The sequence below is a fragment of the Aphis gossypii genome, chromosome 1, assembly GCF_020184175.1.
Source record: "Aphis gossypii isolate Hap1 chromosome 1, ASM2018417v2, whole genome shotgun sequence".
NCBI lineage: Eukaryota > Metazoa > Arthropoda > Insecta > Hemiptera > Aphididae > Aphis > Aphis gossypii.
In genome coordinates this window covers 34,414,335-34,435,397 of record NC_065530.1, presented here as the reverse complement: position 1 = coordinate 34,435,397, position 21,063 = coordinate 34,414,335, and the positions used below count along the sequence as shown (strand labels likewise).

Below are 21,063 nucleotides of genomic sequence, written 5' to 3'. Positions count from 1 at the left end.
TTAATTTAAACGGATAGGTACCACAATATAACTTTTATAACATTATATGGTAATTTCAACAACAATATAAATAAATGTGGCTGTGTATTATACTGAGGCTGAATAATATTTGTACAACAATACTTCTATCCATATTGTAAACATGTTACGAAATGAATGCTGGAACTGACAATAAGATAACAAATGACGTATTCATTACATATGTGGTAAAAGTAAATTCTGATTGATGATGTCAAGTGGAAATAATTTGATTTATATTAATTTGATGGCGTGAAGCAAGTCGTAAATTTTAACTACAACAAGTGGTAGGATATAACGTATGTGTAACATTCGTATAAAAAAACGATGAGTATACGATTTAATTGTACATAAACACCACAACATTATATGATTATAATTAATGAGTACCAAAATCATTATTATAACAGGTTTTTCCTTTTTATTTTTTACTTTATTATGTAACAAAAACAGAAACTTAAATTATACTATCATACCAAATCCGAAGGATACCCAACGAGTACTATTATATTACCATTATGTTTGAACGATTTCTGGTCAATAAAAACCATCATCTGTTTTCTGAAAATCAGCAAGAATAAAATTTATATTCGCTATGAGACTTCTATTGTTATCATTTATTTTTTTTCATTAAATGTGACCATTGACTAGGTACATATTAAAAATGCATTATATGAACAATTATTTTGATAATATTAAAGCTACGAATTCGTTCCAACAATAATATTTTATCCAGTCATCAAAGGTAATTTATCGCAAAACTAATGACTGAAGTACTTAGATGAAAATCATTTATTTTAGGTTATATATGTATATAACATACGTATTTATGTAAAATAAAAAAAAAATGTGTTCTTAAACTTTTTTATCCTGACGTATCTTAAGTTATACACACTATTAACCTTAAAAACAAGAAAACTTTTCTTTTTGAAAGTTTTTTTTTTACATCGAATATATATGTAGAATTTTTTTTTTCAAAATGTTCGTTAATTGTTTTGGGACAAAAATTAATATTTTATATTTTAATGTTTACCGCTAATGAATGAGTAAAAAAAAAAAACATACATTAAGTTTCGAATTTTCTTCAAAATCTTATAAATTTAATCATTAAAAAAAAGTGATTATTAAATATTTTTCAAATAATCATTATATTTTAAAGCATTTTAGTAACAAACACGCATTTCAAATTTGAAGATAAAAAATAACATAATCATATTGTATTGTGAGTATTAAGTACATTAAGTACATAGCTATGTATCCCATATATTTAATCGAATTTAATATTATTCTAGTATTTTAATAGTCACTGTTTCAGAGGGTTATACTAAGTTCCTATTAATTAAATCAAATATATAATAAATAAAATAAAAATAAAAATATTCCATTGAATAAATGTATTTAAACTGTATTAAGTATTTTCTCATTTAAATTAATTATTAAAGTACACTATAGTAAATCAAATTAAAATTGGTTTTTTCTTCCGTGATGATTATTTGAAAAGTTTGTATTAGTTTTTGGCTTTAGTGGTGACTAACTCGTTTACTTTTTTATAGTTAATTTTTTTAATAATTTTAGTATAGTTCCGTATTTGTTTCGAGTAAAAATAATCTTTTTGTTTAATCCATATACGCAGTATTTAAAATTCTACAAAAATAATCTATTGATCACACCGACTACATATTATACAAGTGAGTACGATATAGATATTAGATATAGAGTATTTTAAACTTTTAAAACCATAAAAAATAAGTTTAAGTACTTAAAAGGTTTGAAACAGTGAAGTTTATATATAAGTACTTAGTGACATACATCACCCATTTAAATACTTCCGTTGTATAAACATCATTTAAAAAGCTACATTGTGCATGGCTAATAAATATACAATTTTCTATTGTTATTGGCTTATATTTTAAAACTAAATTAACACACCTTACATAAACATGATTTGCATTACATATCACATTATATAAAATATAAATAAGATATTAATTATATGGCACTGCTTTTTTGTATAAACTGTTATACTATATTATAACTATTAAAATTAAAATACGTAGTTTTTAAATTATATTTTCCACTAACACATCACAATTATAATACAATTCGCATACATTTGAATTTGCCTACATTGGCTTTTATATGTGAAACGGCGAGTATTTCATTAATTCGTACGCTCATTAATGGCCATATTTACTTTCCTTATTCACTAAAACACATCCATTTAACTTCGCTCATCATATTCTCAGATATCTCACTACTTTCTATATCTCTTCTCATAATACTGACTTTACTAAAAATATTCCCCTGTCTGGATCAATGTCGTAACGTAACGAATACCCCGAATTTAATTTTTTATTAAATACAATTAATACAAAAAAAAAAATATTAAATCTCACGTTAAGTATAAAAATTATTGTTATTCAATATATTATTTTTAATTATTATTATATTATTAACCACTATAAAGTCATTTATAATTATTGTACAATTATTATTCTCACCAGTCTTTTATTTTATAGAATATATAATTATTATTAGAAACTTATTATATTAAAATAAATTATAGAAAACATCTTATATTCTGACATAAGTACCGATCTGATAGAGCTGCCTTCTTGGGATTTGCAAGGGCTAGTGTGGAAATAATACTGTGGTGCCTAAAATACGTTTGTATTAATTAAAATGGTCTTCAAAATACTACTTTTTTACTGTTCATATCAATAGATTCAAAATTAATAATATTTAAAAGAACTGTCCATTTTTTGATAGATTAAAATTACATTAAATAATATTTTTTAACACGAACCTAGAGTTTAGGCCTCGTTACATAATTCTATATTTAAAATAAAATAACTTTTATAAGTTCAAAGTTTTGATGAGTTGTAATTCAGCTGAGTTAGCTATAAAATTATAAGGATTACAAAATTAAGTTCATAGCATAAAATATTTTCTTTATACTTGTTCTATTTTAATGCGAACAAATTAAAATATTATCATTTTATGAGTTGTAATTATCATTATTAGTTTTAATTTAAATTAGGAAATAATACCCATAAGTAATATTTTTCATAATTGACTAAAACCACAGGTATGCATTATATAATAATTAATTTTAACACAATTCATTGAGAAACATTTTTATGATCATTTAAAATATTTTAAGTATAGAAAGGGGTTTTAATAATATAATTTTGTAAGTTAAATATTTCAAATGGGAAATATTTTGAACGTGAGATGTTCTGAAGCATGTTTGAGTGTGAATTAGAATTGTTTTTTTAAAACTATTAAAACAATGCACTTCGTGAATTAATAATCTGATGGTAACAATTTACCATAATACAATATATTATACAACAGTGAATATACATAAATGTTAAATTATATTTAGAAAAATATTTCCCACAAAACGTACGACATCATAGATATCCATTACACATTGCTTATGTATACACACGCTATGGTGATATTTGTTACAGATATTTCGTGGATCGAAAACAACAACATTTGAACACGAAAGTCTATCGATAAAAATAAAAACAGACGTATGACATAGCGTATTTGCCATATGTAGTCAAGTACCTAGGGACAACAGTATATATATTTTTTTTTTCATCGAAAAGCAACACGTCTAAAATACGAGCTCTTGAATATATAGTAACGCACATCTCATATATTATATCGTTTTTTCAATATATATTCCACACTCCATGGCACCGAAAAAAACATTCGAATTTTGGGACAATTCATATAATGTTATAATATAAATATTAAGCTACCTACATATTTTAATATATACCAATATATTTTATGCAACAATAAAACATGTTTTAGATAGTTTTATGAATGTTTTCAGCTAGGTGCTATAGGATCTGTATGAATAATAAAATACCATTTGACTATGTTCAGTAGATAGGTATAAATTTATCTGTGAAAAGTCATATAGTATAAAAAACCACTGTCAAATGAATTTTATTTTTATTCTTATTTTTTTTTTTTTTTTTTTTTTTTATGTGCGTATATAATGTTATATAAAATATAAATGATCTCGTCTTTAGATTCTTATTCCAACAACGTCAAAACATTACATACTACGGCATCATATGATAATAATTAATAATTAATTAATAGCGATTGCTTTTCCAATAAGCTAGTAAATTGTTCTCAATTATAAATACATACATGGTCGATAGAATTTTTATATTTTATCATATGGGTATAATAAAAATACACTTGAATTAGTTAAAATGTTAATACAATATGAACACGAATAACTTTTTTATTGAATAAAAAACATGAAAATATTTAAAGTTCATAAATTACATTTAACTGGCATGAAGGCAATTTCATAATTTCTGAAGATCTATGTTTTGAAGTAGTTCCCACGATAGTATTTTTTTTTTTTTTTTAATAATCATTAATCCACGAAAATTAATGACACATTGTGTCCCCTCTAACAGTGTTAACTAATATAATATTATGATAATTATATTTTACAATAAATTATCATTATCTGGTGTGGGATGTCTCTGTATTTTAACCTTTTGCTACATATTATTTTATAAATAAGAATAATTGAGCAATAATATCTAATAATGATTCAATATGCCTCGTAATTAAGATTATTTAATACGTTATATTAATGCATAAATTTGATATCTTACATTTTATGTAATAAAAACTTAATTAAGAAAAAAAATGTAATAATAAAATTATGCATTATAAAAATGTAATTTATTTAAAAATTAAATAAGTAAAGTGTGTTTGTATTATACACATTATGTTGGAACCAACACAGGATACCTATAATACATTTATAATTGTTCAACCCGATCCATTAATATTACAAAAAAGTAAGATAATTAGTAATTTTATCAATAAATTATTGATAATCACCTATTAAATATAGAATGCAAGCACCTGAACTTTTTAATTTAAATCTTAAAAAAAAGCTGTCGAATAAAAAAAAATCATCAACTTACTAAAAAATTAATGACATGATATATAATGAATTAATTTTATCACAATAAAAAAAACTTGAAATAAAATGTTGAATAATCTTTTTAATTATTATGATTTTTATGTTATATATTTACCTTAAATGTTATAGTAATAGTATTTTAATGATGTTTTTATTCTATTATATTTTTCTATAAACACTTAATTGGAAGTTCCTTAAATTTTTTATGTTTTACTTTAAAGAAATAATTTAAGTAAACACGGATTTGAAATACTTTATTTTAATAAAATTAGATTCGTTGTTTTTTTATACGATAATATTATTGTATTAAAAATATTTATTGCAACATAATCACTATACGCATAAACACAAAATAAAGAATGCCGATAGTTATGCTAGTATGCTATTATATGAAATCGTAAATTCAAATTTATTGTATTAAAATTGATTGTGTTTGAACCTATTAAAAATTAAAAATGGTTTAATAATTTATGTTGAGATTACAACGAAAAATTATAATATTAACGATTTTCAACTTTATAATATCGAAAACGAAAATCTGTTGTATATTCTATAAATTACATTTTAAAATGGAATTGTATGTTAAATTGGTCAAACTACTAGTATTCGTTGTATTCTTACAAACGTAAACACGGTACACATATTTGTTTATCAAAACCAATGTTTGTGTTGTTAATTTTAAGATTAGAGTGATTTGAGTTATTAACTAATATAAAAGTAAGAAGTAAGAATAATTTCCTTGTTTGTACACCGTTAGTGTACCAAAAATTTAAAATGTTAACTATATGTATTAAGGTTAATAATTTTTACTATTTTTAGTAACTAAAGTAGTAGTACATAAGTTTCCTATTTATTCGGTAAGTTTGTCATCACTATTCTGGATCTATGTATATAATTAAGCTAAAAAGAAAATTATTATAACTTATATATTCTTTGACCTTTCGTTAATTTTAATAATTTACCGTTTATACCTACTCGTACATTATAATTTGTAAATTTTTTTTTAATAAAACTCACTCCTGAAGGTAAATTTAGGCTGAATTTTTCATTCAGTTCTTATACATAAAATGTAAACATTTTCAACGGTTGAAATTTTAAGAAAGTATTTTTGATTTAAAACGATTATAACTGAATTTTTCTTTTAAGTTTGATAATAAGTAAATTTATCATAATATTACAATTAACTACATAAAATCAGTTCTTCTGAATACAAGTTTGATAATAATACAGATGTGACATATATACATTTATTAAGCTCCTTCTTCATGGATAGAAGTCATAGTTATAGAATATTAAAATAAATGTATGTAAATAAATACATATTTTTATTTCAAAAATTAATGATAATGTTGAAAATTATTTTATTGTACAAAAAATTATAAAATTGTATTGAAATACATCAAAATATCAACTAAAATAAGACAATAAGAACGAGGCACAAACATTAAAATAAAAAATGTTCTAACAATAATAAGTATTACATTTTTTTCTTTTTTTAACTTTTCAATGACTGTTTTATAATTATTTTTTAATTTTATTAGTTAATACAATATCAAAAAACTTGTTATTATTACCTTTACAGTTATTATAAAAGTAACAGATTACATCTAAATTTAGTACAAATTATAAGATACATATTCTACTGCAGATCTTTTATTTTATCAACTAATTTTATAATTTGTACTAATCTGTTTTTTAACAAAGTGTACAATATAATTTTAAGAAATAAAGTACTTACATTTTTGGAAAAAAAACTTGGTTTCGTTTTTTAAATAGGCATTATATAAGCTATAATATCATATTCTGTATTATTTTTTTTTAAGTATTAATTATTTAATCCTTATAATATTAGTATGTAGGTATGTGAAAAATTTACATCTTCAAATATGAAATAGAAAAAAAACTGACATATAAAAGTTACTTCAAAAATGAAAACTAAACTAAGAAAATAAATATTTTTTTTATAAAACACTGTTTTATGTTATTATTGATTTAAAAATTATTCTTTGTATTTTTTCTTAATTTTTCTTATGACCATAAAAACAACTTCTTTATGTGTAAGTATTTTTTTTTTTTTTTTTTTGTTTAATTTTAAAGTATTATAAAAATATTATGTACGTTCTATTACTACTGCAAGATAGACGAATACTTTTAACTAAATTTCACTAATAAATGAAACAAAACATTTTAAAATTGTTGGAAACTTTCCTATCTAAGAGTTTCAGTGGTACATGTAAAAATCACGCACACTAGATGTAACTTACTTTTAAACAACAAAATTACTTTTCCACACAAGTTTAACATTTTTTTTTTTATTTAACTTAGGAATCTTACTATTTTAGACCATGTGCGTTTACAGTCTTCTTGACGTCTAACAAACATAAAAAGAACTTAGATGAAACTTATGAACACATTGTATATTTTAATGAAACGCGAGGCAAACTATAGGTATATATACAGTATAAGATTTTTTCCTAAGAACTAATATTCGTTTTTACTATCATAATCATCGTCAAAAGAATAAAATAAAACAAAATATAGATACAAAAAATATATATATATTAATATGTATATACATATACATAAAAAAAATTAGACTCACGCAGTCATGCCCTAATTTTATCTTTGCTTTAGTTCCAGATCTTAATACTTCTTTTTCATTAGCCATTGGAACACGACGTGGCCAATTATTCTCTTGTAATAAAACCAAAGATTATAACCGCCCGTTACTTTTAGTCGTAATACAAACAGTAATACTCTTAATGATTAAAATTTTTCTTGAAACACAAAAAAAATACTCTCATTTACCGTTCTTTTTTAAACGTATTTTCAAAATATTATTATTATTTTTTTTTTAGTATAAATCATTAATTACAGATTATGAACTCAATTTCATCCATTCTTCGTATAGTCATTAGTTATATGCACATTCCATGATTAAACATCGGGTTGTGAATGAGTATATATTATACGTCATGTTCCTAACAGATATAATAATAACAAGAGGAACTGTTTGAGTATATTATAATATGGTGAATATAAATGAAAAATACTTTCAGAAATGTCAGGCTGGAAACACCTGAGGAAGGGATAGTAGATACCGAGAGAATGGATTGTTGGTGGGCGTGACCGGTCCCCTGTATAACACTAATGATGTATGGCTTAGAGTTTTTGGGACACTTTTGCTAGAGATAAAGCTACGAAAATCATACTAAGTATGAGTGACCATAAAAGTTCATCACCTTTGAAATATCCGTATATCTATTTAATATAGTATCCGTATTTATTTATTTATTTATTTATTTATTCATTTATTTATTTATGTATACATGTTAAAGAGATTATACAGATATTTATAATTTATTACATTCGTTTATTACGATTTCAGGTCTGAATTCATTGTCATTTATATAATTCATATACATATGAATAACTTGAATTTAATTTTATTGGCTTATTTTGGTACGTCACAAAAAGTCAATGTATTTTACTAGGTAGTATAATATATAAATAAAAACAACATTCAATGTAAAATACAATTTTCATCGGTGTATAGCAATGATCACGTCATGTGAAATAAAATAAATAACTATTTATATGTGTAATTCTTAAATAATTTTTTGTTATTTGAATAATTTATCCAATCGTTTTCTTTTTTTCATTTTTAATACTCAGTTTTAAAATCAACTTATACAGACGAAACAACAAAGTCAGTACCAATACAGAAATATATTATTATTTGATATAAAAATAACATGTCCATACCAAAAAATGTAACGAAGAAACAAAAACGTTTTACAGTAGATTACATACCAAACTTGTTAGTCCTTACAATCTACTCATAAACCATGTATATATATAAAGATATATAAATTCATTCCAACCCTTCTTGGAAATTTACATCATAAGTTAAAAATGCAAATACAAAATAACAATTTATTTTATCCGTATGTTTTATTTATAGGTACGTGGCAGAATGCACATAATATTATATTACGGAATTGAAGTCATTGCTATATTTATGCTTAGACAATTGTAGTAAATTAACTTTGATATTTCAATATTCAAATTGTTTAGTTAGAACTTAAAAACTGTTTTGTGTACGTCTTATAAAACATGAAATATTTTAATATTTATTCCTGTAAGTATTTATTCTATTCAAATAAAAAATGACCAAAAAGTTTATTGTGAGGATCTTAGATTTTATCGTCTTTGAGTTTTTCAAACATAATTGCTTTAAAAAAAGTTCTTATTTACTATCATCGTACTTGTTTTAATGTTGTCTCCATAAATAGATCAATAAACAATGAATAATTCATACAAGTATATATCATATGCAGAAATTAAATTAACGTTATAATTTTGTGAATCCTTGTCATTTTTATATATTTTGACGTTTATGTTTCCATCATAACATATTTTTATAAATAAAACAAAAACTCACATTTTTTGTACTCATAATTAATATATAAAATCAGGTAGTATTTTTTAGTTGTATATTTTATGAAATTTGTATAGATAACGTGGTTCATATATTTAATTTAGTGTTTACCGTCATTCCTAAAGAGTCCTAAAAATGCAACCCATTTCGCCAACCATACTGTACATGACACATATCACATATCTTAATGCATAATATTACTTAGAACATAAGATTTATCCGGATATAGCTTTAATATCATATAATATAGTTTGTTACAATTGTGGAATTTTTCGGTGCATTACTATATTATATTTGAACAATAAACGACTTGAGGATCATCACATGAAATACAAGTAGAACATAAGTTACATAGTTGAAAATTGTGAATAGCACAAGCGATTTTTCATAGTTCGAAGATAATTTTCAACGATGAGAATCTTTATATGTGTCGACTTGTATTGCTTTATATTAAATCTTGAAATATATTATAGTATACTGTGATATCATAGACGAAAACCTTTGGGTTAATATAATTCCATTCCTTGTTAATGGCATTGAATGTGTATCCTTTCGGATTACCATAATCTAAGTATAAATCACACATTCAACTTAAATCAAGCTCAATTAATTTCAAACGACTATGATTTTATCTATATTTATGAAACATTAAAATCAAAAAATGTCTTACTTTAGAATTTAGATGGTTGTATTATTATGATATTATTGATATTGTATAAAAATAGTCCACTGGTACATAAAATGTTTACTTTCGATCTCACCACAATCTATTATAAAAAATGCGCTTGAATTTAATAAATTAAATAATAATTTCTTAGCTGATTTATCACAATATTTTTTTTTCATGTCATATTTATGGCTAATTTCCATATATTTTTTCAAATAATAGTTTACCTATTATTATAAAATTCATATTTTTATGATTATATAGCTTATATATTTTATGAAAAATAGATTTTAAGGATCCAAATGACGGTTAATAATTACTAAAAATCAAGTTTTTTTTTCAAATAATAATAATTAAAAGTGTTCCTGACTTAACTATCTAAAATTAGACGTCATGATAAAATAGAGTTCTTAATTGAGAATAAAATATATAAGTATATTTATAATAATATGTACCTTAAAGAAATAATGATTAATATTGGTGTCTTTAAAAAATAAAAATGAATGATAAGCAACATATATTTTTGTTATTGAATATTTTTTTTTAACAACTAAAATAGAAAGAACTTTCATTTTTTAAAAAAATAATGAGTACATATTTTTTCAACGATTAAATTGGCTTACACGTGATGTACTATATAAAAATGTTTTACACCTAAATAATAAACCTAAAGGAATCTAGGTAATCGTAGTATTATATAGGTTTACATATTATGAATGTATTCTTATGCATTTCACATTTTACAGTCGATTGAAAGTATAATAATAGGTGATTTTCATCATCATACAAATATTACAAATAATAAGTTTATTCAATATATATACCCCGAGGGATTTTTTATTATTACTATTATGTTCTTTTTTCTACAATTCACGTAGATGTGTGAGTTTTATACCAAAGGGACATTGCAATTTCAATGTGCGAACTATATATTTGAAAAAAAAAAATACCCAATTAAAAAAATATTTTAAAAAATACAATTGACCTACACCTATATGTGTATTATAGGTAACTTCAAAGAGTTAAAATCCTCTCGGAAATATAAAATATTTAAAATTGAACTAATAAGTATTCAAGTATACAATTCGATAAAAAATCTAAGTAAAAAAAAAAAAAAAACAATAGAAATTATTGTAATATATATATATATATAAAACCGTAAAGTTTTTGAGTGCATTTATTAGTTAGTATTGTGTATTAAATGTGTTTAATTTAAAGTCAACCATAAATAACTTCATATAAAAAAGAATTTCAACGAGAGCGATAGTCAATCTCTATTTCTAAGAACATATTTTATAATTTAATTATATTACTTTTAATAATATATATTTAAGAATGCTTAAAATAAGATAAAATATATTTTAAATGCAATTAATGCATATAAAAAATATCAATAACTATAATGATTAAATGTTCCAATTTCTGAGATAAATATTTAAAAATATATATCTTAAAATAAGCTAAAATATTGTATTAAAAACTGAAGAAATTATTTTGTAAATATTTATTGAAAATAGATTTTACAACAAATTATAAAAAAATTTTATTTTCTTAATTATTGATCGTATATATTCCTTTAGTACTGTAATTTGATTTCATTTTTTTCTGATTGTTCTGAAAAATACTTGAAATTTATTACTTTTGATCCTCCAAACTACTAACTACTCGTATATCCAATTTTCAATAAGAATTCACCCTCAATGTTAAAGATTGAAGCATTTTTCTGCTACAGAAGGGGTTGACAGTACACACACATATAACACAAATATTGATATTATAGTAAAATCAATTGCAAATGTTGCTTTTTACACTGTTTATTAATAGCATAAAAAAAAGTATTCGACAACAGTAAATTCTTACTATTTTTAGACGACTTACAGCTATTTTTAGAAATTTATTCAGTACTTGAGTGTCACCTATTTCAAACTTCAAAGTGACTTAAACGTATTAGATGCTTGGGCTGTTAATATTAGTTTGGAACTTAATGTTTCTAAATGTTGCTCCAATCTTTCTATAGAAGTCGTACTCATTTAGAATTTAAATACACACTACAAGGTACTTTTCTTGTTATTGAAGGAAATGCAGTAAAAGATCTTGGTGAATTTTATGATTGTGACTTAAATTTCCATATTCACATACATGCGGAATGCTGTAGAGCTCTAAAAGCTCTTAGATTTCTTAAGCAGGTTTTCAAAAAATTTAAATTACTAACTTTACTAAAAGCTCTATATTGTGAACTTATCAGATCTATTTTAGAATTTTCTGTTATTATATAGGAGCCTCATACAGCAAATAATTTGATTCAACTTGAAAGGTTTCAACGAAAGTTGTTAAGTTTTGCTGCTCATTTACTAAAAATAGAACATAGACCTCATGATTATGAAGCAGTATTAAATAGTCTACATTTACAGTCCTAAGCTGATAAGCGAATACCGTCCTTCTCAAACGTATTGATGGGTCGATTGACTGTCCAAAACTCCTTCCTAAGTTCAACTTTAAAATTCTGGATCCGATCTACCTATCTTTTTTATGCCACTGTGTTAAACTAATTTATTATTCCCAGAACTGATCTCTGTATAGAATGATGCGTATTACCAATGAAGATCAGTCTCTTAATTTTTAAGTCATACATTTTCTAATTTTGTCCGTTTTGTAAACTTTTGTATTGTACATTTTAATTATGTTTAAATACAATCTGTACTTTTGGGTCATAGCCCGTATTGAGATATAAACAAATAAATAAAAACCATTTAGTGCATCACATCGTTCATAATCTAAAAAATTATAATATTACCACTGTTTTATATTTTTTCAAGATTGAAAAAATCCAGTGAATTTTACATAAAAGTTATCAAAAGTAAATCTATATTTTCAATTATCATGTGGAACATATTATATTACTCAGTATTTATGATAAACGTATATTATATTTCGGTAAATTTAAAAATAAAAAAATTAATTACCTGTTACACTTCTATTTCCATAAATTCTCCATACATTTTGATCTAAAAACACATTTATAAATACATATATTAATTTAAATATTATATAATTAAATAGGAATACAAGGTTTAAATAATATTTAATATTTGTTATAAATACTATTGTAAACTAATGAGTATCGTATACGTTTGTTAAAACTTATATAATATAACTATTATGTAGGATCAACTCAACACAATATACATTTGAGATAAATAAAAATGTACTTATAATTAAGATTAATTCGACTTTTTGTGAAATGCATTCTAATGTAAGAATGATAAAAAAAATTCTACTTTAAAACAAATTTAATAAGTTGAGATTTGTTTATTCTTTAACTTAATTAGAACAAACTCGATTCGTAAAACTAGTCCTTTTGAAATATTATTTATCGCATATTATTTATTGAACTACTAAATGTATCACCATTATCGTCGATTTTCATCATCGTCAACTTAAATATTTTAGAACCAATAAATAACACGTAAGATCTATTTCCTCTGAAGATACTTGAAAATGAAATACATAGTGATAACACTGATTTCAAATAAATAATACCTATAAATTCATAGATAAAATATTGCACATACTTAAAGCTTATTTATCCGATCACGCTGTTTGCAAAAAATACCTTTCAATGATGACAAATTATTGGGATTTATCGATGCTTAACATTTGATGTCGTAATAATAGCAGAAACTCCGTTTTTGCAATCAATAATGTTGCGAAGAAATAAAATAATACAAACCATAAAACGACTAAATTCGATTTTGAATATTTAGTAAAACAGTTCAAGGAGATGACCATACCAAAAATTTATTCTTTTTTACCCTGATAAAATGACAATGCGGCTCACGGTTAGAATATATAAGAATGGTACGATACCATTTTTAATGAATACTGGACGAATAAACTATATACTGTAATCAGGTAATCACCGGTAATCTAAGTCCCAAGTCGACGCAATTTCACCGTCACTACCGTTCCGCGAAAATCCATAAAGCACGAAATATCTTTATAAATCTCAAAAGCTATATCCTACACTCATAGTTCATTTTCTGAGACAAATGAAGTTCATTCTATATAGATACATGTATATGTAAGAGAGTATGAAACAGAAAAAGTACAACCTAACAATCAAGGAGGAAAACGTAATTATTTATGACTACAAAATTAAGTCTACTGTATATTAAAAGTTTTAAATATATGTACATTGTACACAATATTATTGTTATATTATGGTAAATATGTAAGTTTAATGTTATTATTATATTTATTACAAATCTTTAAAAAACGATTTCTACTATAACTGATTTTATTAAGACTCAATAAACCACACGTACGACCTCCGTATATGTATATACGCTAATATATCTTAAATCACTTGTAATCACAATGTTAACAATCATTAACGACTCCGAAATTGGCAAAACTAATAATTTAAACTAATAGTTATATTGCTCTAAATTTAAAAAATTAAATAACATTATAATCATTATAATATTATATTATTGTACTCGTATATTCTGTTATAACTTATCTTATTTCTAAGCATATACTCTTCGATACATCTAATTTTATAAAACCGTTCTTTTTGAAAACAGTTAACAGTTTTAGTTTATTGATTATAAGAATAGTAATTATTGTTCAAAGATCTATAAATTATTGCATACGAGTTATCCATCATAATAATCGTATTATTATTTAATATCTTCAGATAGTATGCTTACTGTGATATAATGTACAAAATACAGTTGGTATATTTTTATTGAAAAAAATATATATGTTATATATATATATATATATAAGTATTTTATAACTGTCATGTCAAAAAATATATGTATATATAAATTTATATAAATAATTATAATTATAAAAAAAAATGTATAACGATTGGAAATATAAAAAGCATTAGATAAAACATCTAAAAGAGTTATCAAAGTCTATTGTAGTTAGCGATCGTAGTGAGCAGGTGATTAAATCCTCTTGTATTTTATAATACATTTATGACTAAAGTGAAATTAAATAAGTAAAATGTAGTCTTACAATTAAAATTAAGAGATTTCTAATTATTTGAATGAGTATAGATATATTATATTTTTGAATTATGTTCTTCAGGTAAAGTCATCAAGGAAATGGAACACTTGAAAACGTCCATGGTTGCCAATGCTTTATGTTTATTTCGGTTAAATTTTAAGCAGTGTTGCATATATTATAATTTGTATTTGGTAAACTATCATATTATATTCAAGAGTACATTAACATAATGGTTATGTTAAATTAGGATTATCTTCAAAAATCAAATTTAATTTAAAATCTCAAGCACAATAGTTAAAAATACTATAACCGTTGTAGCAATATGTGTACTAAGTTTTTTCAACATTAAAAGATATACTCATTCAATAAAGCTCACTGGTACAACCGCTCCCATTTCAATAGGACATAATATTATGTTTATGTCTGGATGTAATTTTTGAAGTACCTACCTAAACGAATACGTACATGTGTTACAACAGAAGGTAACTTAAATTGCTTACCACAATAATTGAATAATGAGATATTAAAATATTTGAAAGATTAATAGAGGGAAAAAATTGGGTATATTTTTGCTATATTAGTTATTGCTTATTACCATGCACTATACTAGAAAATAAATTATGAAGATTAATTCCGTATGGTAACATTTTTGAGTGATTGAAAATCAATACTTAATGTAACAGCTTGGATACATAGCTATCGATTTTTATTTTTGTAAAACATCATTATATACATAGTAAATACAATCATGTCTAATAGTATAACACTCGTCAGCAGTCAATCAGAAACTGATTTATGGTTTTCTACAGGAACCAGGTTTATTAGACTTTAAAATCATTTAATAAATTAAAACATTCTACTTTAATTGATTAGGAAGAAAATCGTCATAACGTTTTACTTTTTTGCATAAATTTAACTGTAAATTAAAGTTGACTTTATTTTATAAAACTTTTTTAATTTAAATATTTATTTTGAATTAATTATATTAAGTTATAATATAATATCATATGCTCGTATTTCATTGTGGAAAATACCTGTAAAAACAAATGATAATTATTATAATAAATAATTATATCAATGAATCAAACAGTTTCAACACTGTTTAAAAAAATATAAATATACATTTTTTTTTTTAAAGAATCAAATACAATTGAAAATATATAAATATATTATACCTTTTATATTTTGTTAGTATGAAATGTTAGATGCGATCATACGTTGGAAAAATATTTTGTGATAGAAAAATGTATTTCAATGGTTTTTTTTTTTATTCTTATTATAATTGAACATTATGAGTATGATATTAAATAAAATTTGACTTATTATAAATTATGAAAAAAAATATATATTCTATATTTATTAATAATTGTGTGACTGATAGCCACAATGTAACACATAAAAATAAAATAATTTTTCTTAGAGAAATGCAATGGTTCAACAAACACAAATTAATAACAATAATTTACCTATAATTTCTAAAAAAATAAAATTATGATTATTAACAATACCTACTATGAAATAAATTATAAATAATCAGTTGTGCTTATCTTATTTAATTTTGTATAAATAATAATTTTATACTAAGTAATCCCAACAATAAATTGGGAATTAATGATATAATAGTATGTTTATACTTATATGAAAGGAAAAATTTAAATACAACAAACTGAAAACGGTTGATAGCCGATATTTAATGAATTTTATATGAGTATCGTTTATAGGGACTTACTTACATTCTTATACCAGGAACAGTTGATTTCAGACAATAAACTAATACGTAAATATTATATTTAAAAAATACAATATAAATAAAAAAAAGCTTCCAATATAATATATGAATATTTAAAATATTATAACCTCTTTTTATGATTCAAATTTAAAAGTAAACATAACATTTAAATACGTTATAATTGGTTATAAAATAAAATAAATAATTTAAAACTTTTAATTTACAAGGGAAAATATTGAAATCATTTATTTTATATTAATATTTTTTAATATTAATTAAAACACATAATTTTTTTATTTATTAGTATAGGTATGTTACGTTTTCATTTTCATATTATTCTAATATACCGAACCTTTCAAAGTGTTCTTAACATTGAATGTTATGAACCATTTTATATAGGAAGGTAAAATAATATAATTGCTATAGTCTTAATAATTTATTATGTACTAAAATTATTTCAAAATGTGTTATCTGAAAATACATTATAAATAATTTTTTACCAAAATTCAGTCACTATATTAATAATTTATTTTTCTTATTATTGACTATTGTAATATATATTGCATTTATTAATTAAATAGCAAAATATACTTTTTTTTTTAAATATATTAATAGGTAACAAACAAAGAATATTTGACATTTATATGGAAATATAACTTTTTCTAGTTGTGAAAATATGACTTTAGAGTCTGGTATTGTAAACGTGACAACTATCGCGTTCCCATTGGCGTTTCACGATCTCTGATTATCATACTGTCCATCAAAAGTTTGTATCAAACTTGATTCAGTATTATAATATTATAACAAAGGCCCCATGACGCATAAATGCCTAGTTGCTTTTCAATAGGGAAAATGCATCCCGGTCATACTATAATAAATTATATCTGTTTTCTTCATGCTAAACTCTTACAATTCAAATCAAACTGGGATTAAACATAAATATTCTGAAAAGTAATGGATTCAACGAAAAATGACGCGAGAGTTTGTTATGACTACCGACAAAATATAGTATGCGTTTATTTATATATATATATATATATATATTATATACATAATAATTCACAAGACGTCCATTCACATTTCTTTTAATAATGAATTCATTTAAATTCTGATTTTTTAAGTTATTATAATATACATATATGCAATAACTATATTTTTAAATTCTTGAATTTGTTTTTAATACTTAAGTATCTTAAATGGTATAAACTTGTATTTGTCAATTGAGAACCCTTTCCCTTTTTTAGTGTAAATTATTTAGTGAATATTTTGTTTTAAATATTGATGTATCTTATTTTAAATCCCAATGAATAGTTTTTCCGTAACTAAAATGTTTATACTGAGGATAATAGTTCTTACAAATGATATAAAAAATATAAAATAGATGTAGCGTTGGATCTTGTATTTATTATACTTGGACCGTGTTTACAAATTATTTATGTTAATACATTAATATTAATTACAAAATATACATATTCATATTAAATGTATAATATATATATTCTAAGACCATTATGAAGGACCTATTATCCTTAGCACCCAAAGTTAAATAATTCAAAACCAACTAGGCCGAATTTTGATTCTGATACATTACAATTTTCAGAAATTATTCATGCGTAATTTATGATAAAAAGGAGGCATTTTATTTGAAAAATAGAAGTTTTTAACTCCAAAAGACATTTCTTAATTATTAAGTAAATTTAAAGTAATTGATATTATAGATTTTAAGTATACGTATTTGAAAATTCCGAATTAAATCCGATTTTGAATACCTAAATTATTAATAAAAGGTAGTAAACATACGTTTGAATGATACAACTTGAAAATTTATTAAAAAAAATAATTCTTTCCATCATATAATAAATAATAATATACCACATACTTTACTATAATAATATATTCTATAATATCTAATATATATATATTAAAAAAAAAAAAAATGGACACTTTAAAATACATGTAAAAGTTTACACGTTCATAATAATAATAATATTATATTATTATCTGCATTCCTTTTTGCGTTATGCTTTTTTTTTTTTATTTATTTAAATTTATTTAACGTTATGTTTTGTATTTTTAATAACATATATTTTTACAACTTTATTGTTAAAATTTTATATTATATACCAATCTATTTTCTTTATTTTGTAATATATGAATATAACACACTATATAGGTACTTGCAAGACGATTGAATAAGTCGTATTAAAATATTTAGGGAACAATTTTAACGAAGAAAACGTTACAAAAACATAATTCATTTTGCTTATCTTTCTTTGTTAATAGTTAATACAATTAATTTGTAACTTCACATATTTTGTAAGCTTTTATACAATTTATCATTATAATATAACATAACATTTTATAATTTATAAATTATATAAACAATATTGTTTTAGCCATAATTCACAAGTTAGTGGTTATCTAATGTTAAACTTTAGTATGATCTATTAAATTGTATAGCTTTACAACAAACAGTAGTTGCACAAATCATTAATATTAAGCAGTTCGTGTGATGGAAAAGTGTCCGTTTCGCGTACTGTACAATATTTTATGTAGTCCAAAATGGCAGAGTATAACTAACACCTTACAAGTATATTACGCGATTTCCATAATTATTTTGTCTAATTATTATAAATGATTATTATATTAATCAAGGTTAATGAATCTTAGCATAGGTCGTAAATCAAAGTGTCGATGTATAATTGCATGCTGATTACATAATACTACACTAAAAATTAAATAAAAATTAATTGTTATGGAATATCAATTCTGTAAATCACGTCATAATGATAAAAATAATATTAGTTATGTTACGAATATTTTACCCCATCAATTACATTACTATAAATAAAAAACATTTTATAAGAATTAAAAAAAAAAAAACTACAATATGCAATAAAATATAGACACACTTAAACAGTTTTCAGACGATATTGCATTTGAGGAGTTTGTCATTTCTTGTTAATTTCAAACTGATATACCTATTAATAATTCACTCTCATAATTAAAACTTAATTAATATCTATGCCTATGTTGAAGAAATGGTAGGTAAGTCATTCTAATGACCACGCAGTTGAGAATAATCAGTGAAATATACTATTGCATATAAATCCTAATCCTAGTAATAACTATATTATTATTATTAACACGGATACATATCAATAAGATATAATATACTACTATTACGATACATTTTGATATAATGATAATAATAGGGTGAACAAATAAAACATATTATATTATATTATGGCTTTGACTCGTTCAAAATATAAGTAACTCTAATGAAATATGATTTTATAATTAATTTACAAGACATCTCGTATTAGAAGATGTATCTGAAATCTGATCTGAGATTAATTTTACTTCATTACGTATACCTTATTATGTTGTAATAACATATTCATTACAAAGATACAAATACTATATTTTTTTTATACATATATTTTTAAATTATATAACAATAATAAACGGTAAATACAAATAATTTGTATTGCTTAATTATAATTATAATGTAGTATGGGCTTTATTTATAAATTTATGATCCTTCAAATAAACAAGAAATACTAAATACACAAAATAATATTTAAGGGATATAGTAGATAAAAAAAAATATAAATATATGTATGAATCATTCGTAATGATATTTATATGTGTTTTTGAAAATATCATTATATTTCTTACGGTAATCTCATTTGGTAACCGATAACTTTTATTTAATCCAAAAAGTTTTTATTTATGTTTATCCATACGAATGTATAATATTGTACATTATAAGTATAGGATATTTTGAATATTTTATGAAAATCTAATTTATTACAAATCATCATAATATTAGAATATTATATTACGTAATAAAGTATTTGATAGGTAGTAAAATCGATAAAAAAAAAAAAAATAATAATTATCATAATATGCACGTACTGTACAATTTATTAAGCATATTAACAATGGCAAGTGTATTTTTTGTACGTATGTATATGAAAATATACATAATGTTCAACTCGATATCATGAATTTTAACACAATTCCCTTTTTGTTTTTAATTTCATAAGTTTTTTTTTTTTTTATTCAAGTATATACTATTTTATGGTTTTTGAATTATTAAAATAATATTACAATTTTTATGAAAGCTTGTTATTTTTACTCTTTTTTTTAAATTAAATCTCACTTTACTTTTTTTTAAATACCAAAATTGATTTCATACATTAAAT

The 21,063-nt window shown here is 22.6% G+C and overlaps 1 protein-coding gene across 5 annotated transcripts in view; it reads right to left on the bottom strand.

Moving 5' to 3' along the window:
* Positions 1 to 21,063, bottom strand: part of LOC114125176 (5-hydroxytryptamine receptor 1-like) — a 203,722-nt gene that overhangs the window by 123,066 nt on the left and 59,593 nt on the right. For 4 of the 5 annotated variants that reach the window (XM_050207070.1, XM_050207065.1, XM_050207083.1 and 1 more), the window contains one exon: positions 13,068 to 13,109. The exons of the other annotated variant lie outside the window; for it this stretch is intronic. The gene's annotated coding sequence lies outside the window, so the exon portion shown is untranslated. The remainder of the gene's footprint in view (positions 1 to 13,067; positions 13,110 to 21,063) is intronic. 5 annotated transcript variants of the gene reach the window in all.